The sequence below is a fragment of the Lithobates pipiens genome, unplaced genomic scaffold, assembly GCF_037356315.1.
Source record: "Lithobates pipiens isolate NorthernLeopardFrog02 unplaced genomic scaffold, aLitPip1_a1.2 Scaffold_18, whole genome shotgun sequence".
In the NCBI taxonomy this organism is placed as follows: domain Eukaryota; kingdom Metazoa; phylum Chordata; class Amphibia; order Anura; family Ranidae; genus Lithobates; species Lithobates pipiens.
The window spans coordinates 582911142-582926104 of record NW_027507758.1 but is presented as its reverse complement, the minus strand read 5'-3'; the positions used below and the strand labels follow the sequence as shown (position 1 = coordinate 582926104).

Below are 14963 nucleotides of genomic sequence, written 5' to 3'. Positions count from 1 at the left end.
AACAAAAAAAAAAAACACGGAAAAGGAGACACAGAACATCCAAATATATGGCAACTGTCCAAGCTTCAAAATGTTTCTGCAGAGGTACTGAGATTTTCCACGGATAAGCCCTCTTGATAGTGACTAGGTACTGTTGATAAAAACATTCCAAAACCGCCCCTAAATGATAATTCTTACAATCATAAGCCATTGTACTTGAACCCTGTATGTCTTGTCCATTCCTCATCTCAATTGTGTTTCACTGTGGCTGAGACGAAAATGTATGGTTTTGCTAAGGCAATTTGATGAATTCCTCATCACCTGTTAAATACCCATTAATAACAAAAATACAGCACAAACCCATCTTATCATCTTTTGATTTGAGGTTTTTGTAGTTCCACTTACATTTTTTCAGATGTACGAGTTCTTGTAGTTTATGATAAAAGGTATTATGGGTTTCTAAAATACATAAAATAAGCCCCCCTAACAGTCTTGTGTGACACAACTGGCTGAAAGCCATCTGCTGTGGTGTTAATCATTGATGTAGCTTAGTAATATACAGGTTATCAATCTATTTTGAACTACTATATTAGACTACCATCTCAAAGCCACGCCCCATCTTCTCTTCCAATTAGAAGCAGAGCAAAGGTTTTGGAACCCTTATGATCATAATTTTGAGCATTATCCTTGCATAAAAGCATGCTTTTAGCAGCCATCCTGTAATAAAGCACAACATGCCCCCCCCCCCCCCACAGATCAAAAGTGTGCTCATATTGTAATAAAATTTAGACCCTTGACCTTCTTGTGAGATGGTATACCTTTCAAGCCAATTGGCCAATGAAGTGCTGCATCCTTTAGGCATTGTTGCAGACTGCTGTCTGGAGCGTGCTACTTTTTGGGCATTGTAGTTCTTTGTACCTGATCCAATCTCTCGCTAACTTTTATGTACGTTTCATGTCATATTTACCAGTGGTAAAAAAAAAAAAAAAAAAAAACTTGATTTCAGAACCACCTTTTACACTGTGTTCAATACCATTTTGTTTTTCTTTAAAAGCTGAGCTTCAGACAAGATAAGACAAAACAAATGCGTTCTTGTCCAACTATACCAGACCCGCTCCCATCCTTGTGCAGCCCCTGTAGCAGAGCTCAGCCTGTGTAGGAGAAGGAATCAGTTGCGCTGCAGCAAAGGAGGAAAGAGCAGAGTGAGAAAAACTCACATCTGCTGCCGCTTCTTCTTTCCCCGTCCAGTCACTGTCTAGGGGAGACCGGTAAAATGATAGATATGCAAGAGAAAAATCATGTCTTCTCTGCTGACAGGCAAAGCTATGTAAGGGGGCAGAGAGTTGTGTAAATATCAAGGACTGCACAAATACAACCCAGTGCCATGCAAAAGTGCCTTCTAACGCATGCATGCAGGTTTAAAATGATTTGTCTGGAGTTCAGCTTTAACCAAAAATGTGTTTGAAAGTAATTTTTATTTTAATATACAGTTTGATGAGCATTTCCATATTTAGACATTTGTACCACATTTTAATTTCAGAATTACTGTAAAATTATTTCATGTTTTTTTTAACGGAGGTTTCACAGAAATGAGACCCCATTTGTCTTGTGATCACTTTGTGTGTACATTGTAAAAAAAAAAAAAAAAATGAATACACATTTTTTTCTGCAATTTGACAACCTTCCCTTCTAATGTGTTTACATAAATTTGCACAAAAGATTTGAGAGGGGACTTGCCCCTTACTATAGCAGGATCTCACATACGCATGCTGTACAATAGGGTTACCTTATTACAATAATAACCTAGGTCTCTTGTTTTCTTCCAAGATTCACACAAATTGGGATAAAGGTGTGAAGCATAAATGGAAAAAGGCACCTAAGGATTTAAAATAAAGGCTTTAAAGTGACTTTTTAAAAGAACTTCACACTAAATTACATTTACCATTTTAATCCTTATGCTGCTAGCATCAGTAACAGATGGGAATGTATATCATAAATGCTTGTTTAAACTTTTTTTGTTTAACATTTGTTAAGTTACTTTGAAGGGTCCCATGATGTATGACATTTGCCTTTAGCATGGAAACCGCAGTGAGGAGCAGCTTTCTCAGCCAAGCACACCCTCTGCTTGCATGCCTGAGCTAAAGACATAGGGATTCCAGGAAGTAAATGCTGGAGAATGATCTTCCCTTAGGCTGCATTCACACCTGAGCGTAGCGTTTTACTGCTATTTTGTGCAGGGCAAAAGGTCACCAACGTTAAAAGAAGAAAAACACCCAAATCTGCTCAATTCGAGCGACAAAAAAGGGTCCGGAACTTTGAGCTTCAGGTGACATGTAGTGGAGATGTGAACCATCTCCATTGAGAATAGATTTTTTCCCCTCTAGCTTCAGACTTCAAGCTACAAAACGCTCAGGTGTGAATGGGGTCTTGGGCTCGATTCACACCAGCGCGTTTGATGCATTTTGCAGAAATGTAAGGAAATATTTTTAACATGGGTTCCTATGGAACATGTTCACATCAATGCATTTTTGTGCCTCTGCGTTTTTGGAAAGGGTCGGGGACTTTTTTCCCCCATGCAAAATGCGTTTTGCATGTAATAGAAGTCAATGGACCTGCATCAAAAATGCAAGTACCGCGATTTGCGTTTCTTTGACTGTATGCATCTGGTTGCTAAGCAACCACAGTATAAAAAGAGAAGAAAAACGCAAAACGGCAGAAAAATCACGCATCCAAAAACGCGGCAAGCACTGCAAAAAAGCGCAAAAGCAACATGCATAGATGTGAATCGAGCCTTACTGAAGACTGCCAAAGCCAGAAATGCGAGGGGGCGATTTATCAACAAAATAAAATCAGAGACATGGATTTGGGGGATAAACTTTGAATATTAAAAATTAAATAGAATTTGGGTTTGCAGTGCAGTTCCACTTTAAGTAGAGTCCTGCCTAAGTGCAAGTTCCACAGAAAAACTTTAGCCACATGATGGAATCAAATCTATACAACCTCATAGCATATTGAGGGATAAACAAAAAGCCTGTTTATAGTTAAGATTCTTGAATGTTTATCCGCATACCAATCTGTCCAGTGACCGCAAAATAAAAATGATGCAGGCACAATGGAGGAAGTGCTGACCTATGGCCAGTTGGAGTAGCAGGAAAGGGCCTAGTACATGGGTAGACCACCCTAGGCACCGGTGCTGCCAGCAGCACTCAGACTCTTTTGCTGGCACTCGACCGCCCCCCCAAATCAGCAGAGCAGGGAAGTGTCAGTGAGACACTAATACATACCAATTTCAAAATTCCTCACATCACACCTGCACTGAGCCCTCACATTGTAAGAGATAGGAAAGGTATGGTTCTCCAACTTTGCTGTAGCTGCGATTGGAAAGTGATTGGGTGCAGTTCTGCTGGGGGGGCGGTTTCCAGGAGGACTGTCATTGGCCACTTCTAAACCATTAATAATCCTGCTAGCCCCACCCACCTGAAAGATGGGTCATTTGGGTGCCACTACCAATCTCAAAGAGGGATTTTACTGTGATTGAGAAAACCAATCAGGTGACAATTTGTGGAATTACTGTTGAGCTTATTCCTGAAACTTTGTCACTACTGAACCCCTGCACTGTGTCCCTTTAAGCCACAGCCAGTATTCAGCGCAAGGCAAATCACACCCAATTTTTGCTGTGGCGCTTCACGCCACTTTTCCTCAGCTACGGGGGTCCAACTTATCCTGCACACAGGCCCACTACTTTGGGAAAATGCCCCTGACCTGAGCTCATTGCATATGCATTCCAGATGCTTGTATGTGACATCACATGCTGGATTCAAGAGGCGGATCAAGAGGATGAGTGTGCCAGGACAGGTAGAGGTGCCTCATCTCCGCTTCCTTTCACCACTCTGCATATCAGATGAGAAGAGGGTACAGCGCTGGGGCAGATGCAGGGAGGTACATATGAGCAGGGGGTTCAGTGTTGTGCCAGATGAAAAGGGGGTTACAGTGGTGGGACAGAAAAGGCAGGGGGTGTAGAGCAGTGGTGCAGATGTGAAAGGAGGTGTATGGTGAAAAACATGAGCAGGGGGTTACAGTGGTGGGGCAGGAGAGCAGGGGGGCTAGAGGTGAGACAGATGTGGAGGTACATTGGTGGGGCAGATGAGAAAGCAGATTACAGTGGTGAGGCATATGAGGCAATTCAGTAATGAGACAGAAGTGCATGGTGCAACAGCAGTGGAGCAGATGTGCAGGGAGGTACAATTGTGGGGCAGATAAAAGGTACAGTGGGTGGGAATGGGGTCAACTGTGGGACAGAAAAGCATGTTACAGTGGAGGGAAAAAATGAGCAAGGGGGTCCACTGTTGGGACAGATATGAAAGTGCATTGTGAGTAGGGGGTTGCAGGGGAGAAAGGAAGTACATCGGTGAAACATTAGCAGGGGGAATAGAGGTGGGACACGTGGAGGGATAGAGGTGGAGGCAGAAGAGCAGGGAAAGTGGGGCTGATCTGAGGTGTGAGGATGCATGAATTGGGGCCAATCAGGGGCACGAAGGTGCAGGATGTTAATTTCACACTACTATTCTAGTATTTAAAGCATTTACTTTTTATTCACTTTAGAAGTCCTTTGCGTGATTAAGAGTAGTGAAGTTTTACAGAAACTGACAGGTTTCTGTAAAAATCGGTACGCTTAATTTGTTTGATAACATTAATAAGCAGTGTGCTCAAAAGGTTGCCTAGCATAATAACCTGCTTGTTTGCATACAGAGGTGGTTATATAGTGTAATCTGGCTTTGATGTGTTACACCCCCCCCCCCTACTTTGGAGGTACTTACATACATTGGACTTTCCATGAACTGGAAATCTCGTTTGCTATGTTTGAGATAACTTTTCCACCTCAAGCAACCCAGCAGGAAGGCTACTTAGAAGTATCATCACTTTGGGTAAACTGAAAAGTAAAGAGTAGACCGACTAGCATTAGGTTGAACTGCCCAGTTACAATGATTGCAACAGGCACTACAGTAGAAAAATCCCAAAACATGCATTAAAAGGCAGTTCCATCAAAATGGTCTCCACAACAAAAGCAAATTATTGTTTACTTGTTTTTAAAGTTGCAGTCTAGGAATGATTGGTACATAGGTTTACATTTTTGTAACAACCATGGCAGTAGATTCAATACGAGGTATATGCCTAATTGGCCTCCATGACCATGCACTTGCTTCATAGTGTCATCTTTGCCAAGTAAAATGGCGAATGGGGGGGTGTGATTTCAGACCTCAGTTACGTTACCATAGTAGCATATAGAACCTATCCTCAATGGCTGCAAGATTTTGTGTCCAACATTAGCTGGCAGCCAGACTAAGCTTGCTTGACAGAACAAGTTACGGTTTGTCAAAAAGCCATTGTCACTACTTTTGGGTTTACATGCAATTTGGCAACCATTAAAGTACTTACTGATTGTGAATTGACATCACACCTTCCTCTTTATAGTCCTGTAGAACCATATTAATTTACTGGATATTCACTCTGAAATGTTGTAAATACCCTTTTTCTTGGCAGGAAAGTGTTCTGCCTTCCCATTTCAGTGCTGTATATTGGCATAGACCTTCAACGCACTTAGCATTGCTGAGGAATGGTGGTCCAACTGGGCCAGTTGGCACAGCTCAGTACATACTGGATAGCGCAGTCTTATCTTTAGACACTGCAAACATGAAAATAGAGGTGACACAATGAAAATGGACACTTGGTGTCTGACTGCAATAAAAAAAAAATTGAGTTTGTGAAATGTTGCCTCTAGCATAATTGAGCATTTTTTATAGTGGTGTCAGTGTTGATTTACCTGTTCGTCAGTTTCAGGTGACACCACTATCCCAGCAGCCACCAAAGCTGCAGGAGCATGATCTCTGTGTGAAGGACAGGAAGTGGCGATCCATCCAGTGATGCTTGGTTTCCTGACAGCTGATCTGACCAACTGCCAAGACTGGGACATCTTCAGTAAGGTCATCGAAATCCTCAAGCAGCTTCTCCCCTCACGCAGCCCCAGAGGGCAGGGATGGGATTACTAATAGCAAGTAAAAAGGTATTTTTATTTTTCATTACAATAACCAGAAGAGTAATTGCATTACCCAACCAACCCCCAAACTAAAGCCATTTTACAGTCCAGGTGTTATTTCCCCACCATCTTACAATGTCTGGTCATGAAATACCACATCAGGATCATAGGTACCAGATCCCCAAACCAAATTAAAGGATCCATATACATTGTATTTTTTACGCTGAATTGCCTGAGGCGGTGTGAATTGATTTACTTTAATTCACACAGGGGTGAATTGATTCTGTTCAAGATATTACACAAGCTCAGTGAGTTAGCCTTGGATGCTCCAGAGGATGAAAGACCCAAGATAAAAAGTTTTTACCTCAACTGTTTGCAGACATTCTTTGAGACAGTTATGTTTTTTACTCGTACACAACTTGATACCTGGATTCTTCAGCCTGTTCTATATCGCCTGTGCCTTGGAGATGCATGGGGATCAGAGGAACTTTGACTTAGCCTAAAATGTTGTCGCTCGGGGGGTGATCGAAATGATGCTAAGACCACAGTCTCCCACAGAGCAGGTAGAATTTTTCTAGAGTAGCAAAAATGAAAGCAGTTTTAAATATTTGTATGGAAAAACCAAAAAATCCCCCAATTAAAAAAAACAAATCCTTGGAGAATCACTCAGGTTCTTGAGAAGCTGAGCAATGCCCCAGTATAGCAGCAAGTTTTTGTACAAAAAGGCATGCTTTTGATTTCAACAAGCACACTTCTGTATGTACATGCAGTAAATCATGTGCATGACCCATTCTCCCCTGGCCATACCTTTACACACTACGTAAAGCCGAGCCATACCATTTCTGCGATGTAATAGTCCTTTCCTATGTGAAAAGCTCTCGACTGGGCAGAACAGGCCACAGTTGGGGCAAGAGTCCGCTTTTAGGACTGGGTAGAGACCAATTGGGGGGACAAAAAACAAAACAAACAAATGCATGAATTTTGTCAACAGGTTGGATATATGTAAACATTAAGGCCACATGTTAGAGCATTTTTTGTTTTTGCATTACATATAAAGTCCAAAGTATTTGGTGACAAAGTGGAGCAAATACAGGGGCATTGCTTAGGGCAATCACACCTGTTACACATCCAAAGAAAAAGTATTTGTAACCAAAATGATTTTTCATAGGACGGAGAAGCATTTGGTTTAAAGGATTGTCACTTCCTGTTCTGGGAAGTTGCACACAAGGGACCCAAACAAAAAAAAGTACACCCCCACCCCAATTAAACATTATCAGTTTTTTTCACTTTGATTAAAAACCTTGGTCCCCAGAAAAGGGGGAAGTTTAAAAAAACTGCATAGCAGAGAATTCTAACAGGGGATCCAAGTCCACCAGTAACCAAATGTAGACACTTTAAACACACTCCACATTTACTTGTTTTGATGAAGTTGGCCTACTAGGATTTGATGTAAAATGTCAGCAATATACTTATAACTGATGGTGTGGCGTAGGCGTCCATTGAACATGCAGACTTGTGGTTGATTCTTTAGCACACTCATCTGTTAGAGAAGCTGATAATACCCTTGTTCTCTCCTTGAGATAGAGTAACCTGTCCTACAAAATGAAACCAGAAGTTTTCAAAAGTAAACATCCTCACTGAGGGAATAGAATATTTGGGGTAAAGTCTGGCCACAAAAGGTTCACTTTTTTGAGAAGTTTATTATAAATGAAACCAACACTGTACGTAACCTTTGCAGAATATAGTACTCTGGGGTTCAGGAACACTGCAGTTTGTCCGGCCCACTTCAATGTCTGACAAACACCTCTGAGCACAATGCACATGACCTTTAACAAAAATGTTGAAACAAGACATTCATCTGTAAAAATTTTAATTCAGAAAACATTTGTACAATCACAAAAAATGGCAAAAATGATGAATCACATGGGTTACAAATTACAAAAACAGCAAGGAAAGATCTTACTTGAAAAACCTCTCAAAGCATTTTCTGAAGAGGCACCAGAAAACCAGATAAAATGCCTAGAAAGAAAATCCAAACTTGTCACAATGGCAACCTCACAAACATATGCCATGATTTGGCTGAATTGGGGAGCTTAAAGGGACTGGTTCACTAGTGGATGGTAACAGTACAAGTAAACTAGGGCAAATAAAGTAAAACTAAGGATACCATTCGCTGAACACTTGGAAAGTCTACAGGTTATATAATCCTAAAAAAGTATAAATAAAAATATACCACATTTAAGGGCAGTTCTTAACATGGCGACTGAGTTTAACCGCCTGCTTTTATCCGTCCTGCATTTGAACAGGAGCTGCCATTTAGAATTTACAAGACTTCCAAAAATATAGTTCAACATATTGAATGGCAAAGCCCTGAGATCCTATGGTAGATACTTTTTATCTAGTGGGCAGTTTATATTGGGATGTTGCTTTTTCATTTGAGAGGGAGACACTCTATTAAAGTATTCTTACCAGATAGAGAATGCTTGGCTATTTCTTGACACCCAAAAACTCTGGGATCGCTCTCCTGCTTACCAAAACGCTGCGCCTGGCCACCTAAGGATGCGGTATCTTCCCCAGGATGTGATATGAAGTATAAGCTATAAACTGATAGGAATAAACATACAAATATTTGCATGTTACCAGACTCCAGAACAACTTGCAACAAGGGTGTCTGGTGTAAGGTGGAGATCTAGGGTGGAATGAGTTACAACTATGAACATAAACCTAGGAAAGATTAAAAATTCACACAATTAATCCAAGCAGGAATCCATGAGGTTTTAAAAGCTGTTATCACTAGATAATCTAGAAACAGATGGAAATTTAAAAAATTTTAACTACAGGAAAGAACATACAAAAATCGACAAGTGATAACCTAACCAAAAAATAAATAAATCATGAACCGGGTTACATAGCCGTTGGCTTCTTATCACCCCAAGTTTGGTCAAAACGCAAGTTGGTCTCCAAAACTCCATGCTGTAGATCTTTCACATGACCAGTCTTTCATGATGGAATAAGTCCCATTTTTCACAAGTCCATAGGTACTTTGATTCAAAAAGCAAAAGATCTTCCAAGCAAGCAGTGCACATGATCAGCCATCGTGGCGCTCCGAATAAGAATTGTGCAATCACAGATTGTGCTTAAATACTGTAAGCTGCTGTATAAATCCACCATTTTACCAACTGCTATAGATTCTGGGAATATGCTTTATGTACATCTCAGTGGTTTTATTACTGCATTAATATCCAGGTAAGTGGTCCATAAAGCGTGTGTATATATGTGTGTGTACACATATACATACACACGTTCACTTTTTTAGAGAATAGATGTGTTTAACACCATTTACTGCTAACTGACTCTCTACCTCTGTAGGAAGTCAACAAGGAATCAACTACCCTTTCAGTAAAATACTAAGATTAATTTTGTATTAGAAAAAAAAAAAAAAAAAAAAAAAAAAAAAAAAAAAAAAAAAAACTTAGATAAAGCAGTAGAGGGAATTCATAAAAACTGCAGTAGCTGTGCACAGTAACCAGCTTCTTTAAGTGACACTAAACTAGTTAATAAAAATGTGATCTGGCAAGTTAAAATGATGGGTCAAACAAGCTTTTCTAGCATTCTAACACTCAATATGCTAATGTGGACACCCTTTGCTGGCCCTGCCACAAGATGAATTACACATCTAAGCAGACACTTAGCTCTGATTGTAATATGCATAGAGTGGGGATTAAGTTACCAGAAACCATGGCATAGCGTGCTCTACGCCAACTTGAGTTACATCAGATATGGACAATCAAAACAAAGAAGCCTGAAATATTAAACACCTTCAATATCATATTTACACTAGGGCCATTTCCTATGTCTGCTGTCAAAATGGAAATCACATTCTCTATGGTGCCCAATCACATCAAAGCAACATGGTGCTGTGTGGTATTTAAATAAAGGGGCAGCATGGCGTGTTGTCCACAGACTTCAATGCCAACACATGCAAAACATTCTGATGCCATCTCCTACTCTGGCCATCTTTAGATGATCCCTGAGGGCCAATTCACACCAGCTGTAAAACACAGAATGGAAGGACATCTGAAAAATAATTTCCAGTGTCCTTTTCACACCATCACTGCACTAAATGTTTGTCAACCGACATCACTGTGCGGTAAAAACTGAACAGACATTTTAGCACAAGTCAGTGTGAATTGGCTCTCAAACATCTCTTCAGGGAACTCCACCCAACTACTGAGCTTTTATTTTTCTCCATCGGCTCACCCCACAGCTATTACCTTTTGTGCCACTTGCCCCACCCCATTAGATTGTAAGCACTTATAAGCAGGGACCTCCCAAACCCCTTACATTGTAAAGCACTAGGCAAATGTACAGTTACAATTTACAGGGAACCTGTTTTCTAAAACACAACATGTATAACAAACCTAAGGCGGCACTAGTGAACCCAAGCTAAAAAATAAAGCTGTGGCATTTCTAAAGTGGATAAAAAAAGTTGTGTCACTATAAACAAAATCCAGATGCCAACTACCATGCACAGCTATTCCAGTCTTCATTAATACTCCCACGTTAGGCTAGTAGATAATTCCATGTTGGCGATAACCTGAGATTCTTATTTGCCATCGTTAATTCTATACTTTCTATAATTTTTGGAAACTGTAGATAATTGCTAAAAAAAACTGGTTTCATTCCAGAAAAGCTATTTCCAGTTAGTTACAATAAGCTACTCTACACCAGTTAGGGCGTAGCTGGTTTAATAACTGCGCAATAAAGATGGCTGCCAAGGACAGGAATGTGGGAGGAGCAGTAGTGGATGCGTCATGGCATTGCAGTGTTTTATACCATTTTACTCACCCACTTAGCTCCGCCCACATACCTCTCCCCAGCGCCATCTTTACTGCGCAGTTACAAAGTAAGGAGTGTCTCTGTACAGTGAGTGACGCATTCATGTCTGAGAAGCCAATTAATTACGTTTCTAGAAGCTTCTCAGACACTCCCTATACCGAGATACCCCTTCCATTGTAACTACGCAGTAAAGCTGGTGCCGATAGGTATGTGGGCAGAGACAAGTGGATGACACTGCAATGCCGAAACTCATCCACTACAGCCCCTCCCACATACTTTTCCTCGGTGGCCATCTTTATTGCGCAGTTACAGTGGAGGGGGTTTTTGGTACAGGGAGGGGCCCGTTCATGTCTGAGAAGCTTCTAGAAACATAAACAACCAATTTCAGTAACAGATCCTTACTATGGTAGGGCTAGAACACTTGGTCAGCCTTGTACGCCTTTCCCCCTTAATACTCTGTCCTCCACCAGCCCTCTCCCACCATTAAAAGGATAGTTTACCTGTACACAAAAAGTACCTGCCTATGCGGTTAAGGGATGTTTGTAGACTGAAACATACTGCAGCTCTGACTAGGGTCCCTTTCACACGGCTGCAACTCAAAAGTTACACGATTCTGCCAAGATTTCAGGGGGATGTCGGTAAACTTGAGATCTATGGACCTCAACTTACATCAAAGACAGACCAAAGTAGTACATGGACTACTTTGAAGTCGCACAGATATGAATGTTTAACATTGGGAATCATGAGGCACGACTTACGGCTTTTAGATACATACTCTTGATACAAGTCATTTACATACCTTAACCCTGACTGAAATACCCACGGGGGGCCTATTCACATTCACAGGAGCCCATTCTAACCCCTCATGCAGAAGCTCCGAGCTTGGCATATGGGAGCCCCCAGCTACAGGAAAGGGGAGCCCCCAGCTACAGGAAAGGGGAGCCCCCAGCTACAGGAAAGGGGAGCCCCCAGCTACAGGAAAGGGGAGCCCCCAGCTACAGGAAAGGGGAGCCCCCAGCTACAGGAAAGGGGAGCCCCCAGCTACAGGAAAGGGGAGCCCCCAGGTCATGCTTCGTAAGGATTGTTAATTACCTAAATCTATAGCAAAAGGTATTCAACCTTAGTCAGAGCTGCAGTTTGTTTTTCATCTATAGATGACCTTTTCCCACATAGGCAAAGGTGAACTATACCTTGCAATAAAAAAAAAAAAATTTGAACAAAAATAAATACCAAAGCAAAAACTGGCAAAATTTTTACCCCAGAAAAGCTATTCTCAGATAAGTTACAATAAGCCACTCTACAATGGCGGGGTGTAGCTGGTTTCATAACCATGCAGTAAAGATGGCCGCCATGGTGAGGAATGAGGGCGGGTCCAAGATGGCCCCCGTGGACAGGAATGAGGGAGGGGCGGATGAGTCATGTCTGCATTGCAGCACCCGCCCACACAGCTCTCCTCGGCGGCCATCTTTACTGCGCAGTTACAATGGAAAGCCCGAGTATGTCTCGGAAGAAATGATCATACTCACGGCCCAGAGACTTCTAGGAACGTAAATGATGTCCTTCAATAACAGCTCCGCACTACGTCCAGTCAGCCTCGTACACCTCCCCTCACTACCTCAGCCCCGTACTAGCCCGCTCTCCCCCGCCTCCACCAATAGGCCAGTCAGTAGTGTACGGGCCTCCTCTGCTCGTACACGGCCTCTGGTACCCCCACCTATCGATTCATTTCGCTGACCCAGAACACTAGCCGCGGCTACCTCAGACTACGATGCCTCCCTGGTAAAACGGTGAATCTATACCCAGCGCGCACAGCTACGAAGAAATACCTCACAGCAGCAAAACAAAAACAGGCCGATAACTAGCACTACATAGACGAGAAGGCGATGGGACCGGGGCCGTGCTCCTCTGTCCGCTGCACAAGTCTTCCTCCTTCTTCAGAATCCACGGCGACAGAGACTGCGAGGCGGGGCGCGGCTCTTATTTATCACAAACTGTGGTTTACGTCACCGGAATACGCCCCCAGTGGTTCGGTGGGTGTGTTCTGGTGACGCAATGCTGCGGGCGTGTTATGTTGACGTAACGAAAACGGCCTAATGCTACAGGGCCAGACGGGAGGTGTAGTTTTACATTTTGTACAGCAGATGGAGACAGAGCAACTCTGGTCATGATTACGCAAACAGTTCCGCCCAGTTCCGGTCCACCTCGTGTAGTCCAAGACGACAACGCGGAGGGACACGCAATAAACACATTTTCCGAGTCGTCTCACGTGTATCCATCCGCGTGGTGATATTTGACTACCCAAGCTCTAGAACTAGCCGGTGCGATTGCGTAATTATCACCACGAGGAGGGATACACGTGAGACGTCAGGGCAAAAGTATTTATTGCGTGTCCCTCCGCGTTGTCTTCTTGGACTACACGAGGATGACTGGGGCACTGGTTGCGTAATCATTAGAGGTGTTCTGTCTCCATCTACTGTGCAAAAGTTAGAACTACACCTCCATCCGCTCTGTATCATCCGAATCTTCCTGCAGTTGTTTGTCTACAGGCACCATCTTGTTATATATATTATAAAAATATATATATATTTTGTATTGTACACTATTTTTTATATTGTAAAGCACTGAGCAAACTGTTAGCATTATAAAAATCATGTATCATAATATATCATGTATTATTTACTGTATACTAATCTACATCTATATGTATATATAAATTAGTAAAAAATTTGTATACAGTAAAACATTAGCACTATAAAAATCATATATCATACTATATAATGTATTATTTACTGTATAATAATCTATATATAGATATATTTAAATTAAAATTAATATACAGTAAATAATATATTAGCACTATAAAAGTAATGTATAATATATAATGTATCTACTGTATACTAATATATATATATATATAAAATTAAATAGTATACAGTAAATATATTACCACAATAAAAATCATGTATACTAATATATAATGTATTATTTACGGTACACACATATATATATATATATATATATATATATATATATATATATATATATAAATTGTATACTGTCAATAATACATTATATATTATTATACATGATTTCTATAGTGCTAGTCATAGACAGTATCATTACAACAATACAGAAGGATTAGGATTGTCCTACTCATTGGAGCTTACACTCTAAATAATAAAAAAATTCTATGTGTATATATATATATATATATATATATATATATACACATATATATAATTTTTATTTAATATATACTCATTTGGTATCAGCAAGTATTCATTCTCAGTTCACCTTCCTTATTATATTGTTGAATACCTACAGTGAAATTACCCCTGGGTTTAGGCATCCGTTTGTCTTAAAGGCATAGTCCACCTTGGGAATCCTTTTTTCTTTTTTTTTCTAATTTAGCTGCGCATGGCTCCATCCACACAGCCATGTCTTCCTATACTTTGCTATTGTTAAATACAAGTCCTATCTGCAACTGCCTCCATTCACACCTTCCGGTTTTGTAAACACAAGTAAACAATTGCAGGTGTTTAGGGCAGCCATAGACAGTGTGAATTTCTTTGGCTGCAGGAAAACAATTTGCATTATTCCCCCATCACCATAGACAGTGTGACAGAGGGGATCCCTCCTGCTGAGCAATTGTCTGCTCTCGGCAGGGTGAGCGGGGGGGGGGAGCCAGTGATTACTGCTAGTAGGCATAGCTCCCAACTGTCCCTAATTTGGAAGAAAGTCCCTCTGAAACTCTTTTCTCCTCATTTGTCCCTCTTTCCTTCTCATTTGTCCCTCTTTCCTTCTCATTTGTCCCTCTTTCCTCCTCATTTGTCCCTCTTTTCTCATCATTTGTCCCTCTTTCCTCCTGGGAGGTATGTAGCAGGGATGGGCTCAGGCGTTTTCAGATCCTAGTCCCAACCTACCTCAGCAGTCCCACCAGGAAGCCGTCACTGCACACTGCCAATCATAAGAAGACTAGTCGTGGCGTGTGTGCATGTGCAGCATCCGGCAGGCTGGTTGTACCCAAGTTGATTGATTGATCAACTTGGTACATTCAGCCTGCTCATACATGGTTTGCATCTTGGCCAATTTCTGCTGAACCGGCTGAGAC

At 41.3% G+C, this 14963-nt stretch overlaps 1 long non-coding RNA gene across 1 annotated transcript; it reads right to left on the bottom strand.

The window, feature by feature from the left end:
• Nucleotides 1-1651: 1651 nt before the first annotated feature.
• On the bottom strand, nt 1652-12901 carry LOC143989102 (uncharacterized). The gene is made up of 2 exons (XR_013276973.1): nt 4797-12901; nt 1652-1855 (listed from the first exon to the last, which is right to left on the bottom strand). It is a non-coding gene; the product is annotated as an uncharacterized LOC143989102 (long non-coding RNA).
• Nucleotides 12902-14963: the final 2062 nt, after the last annotated feature.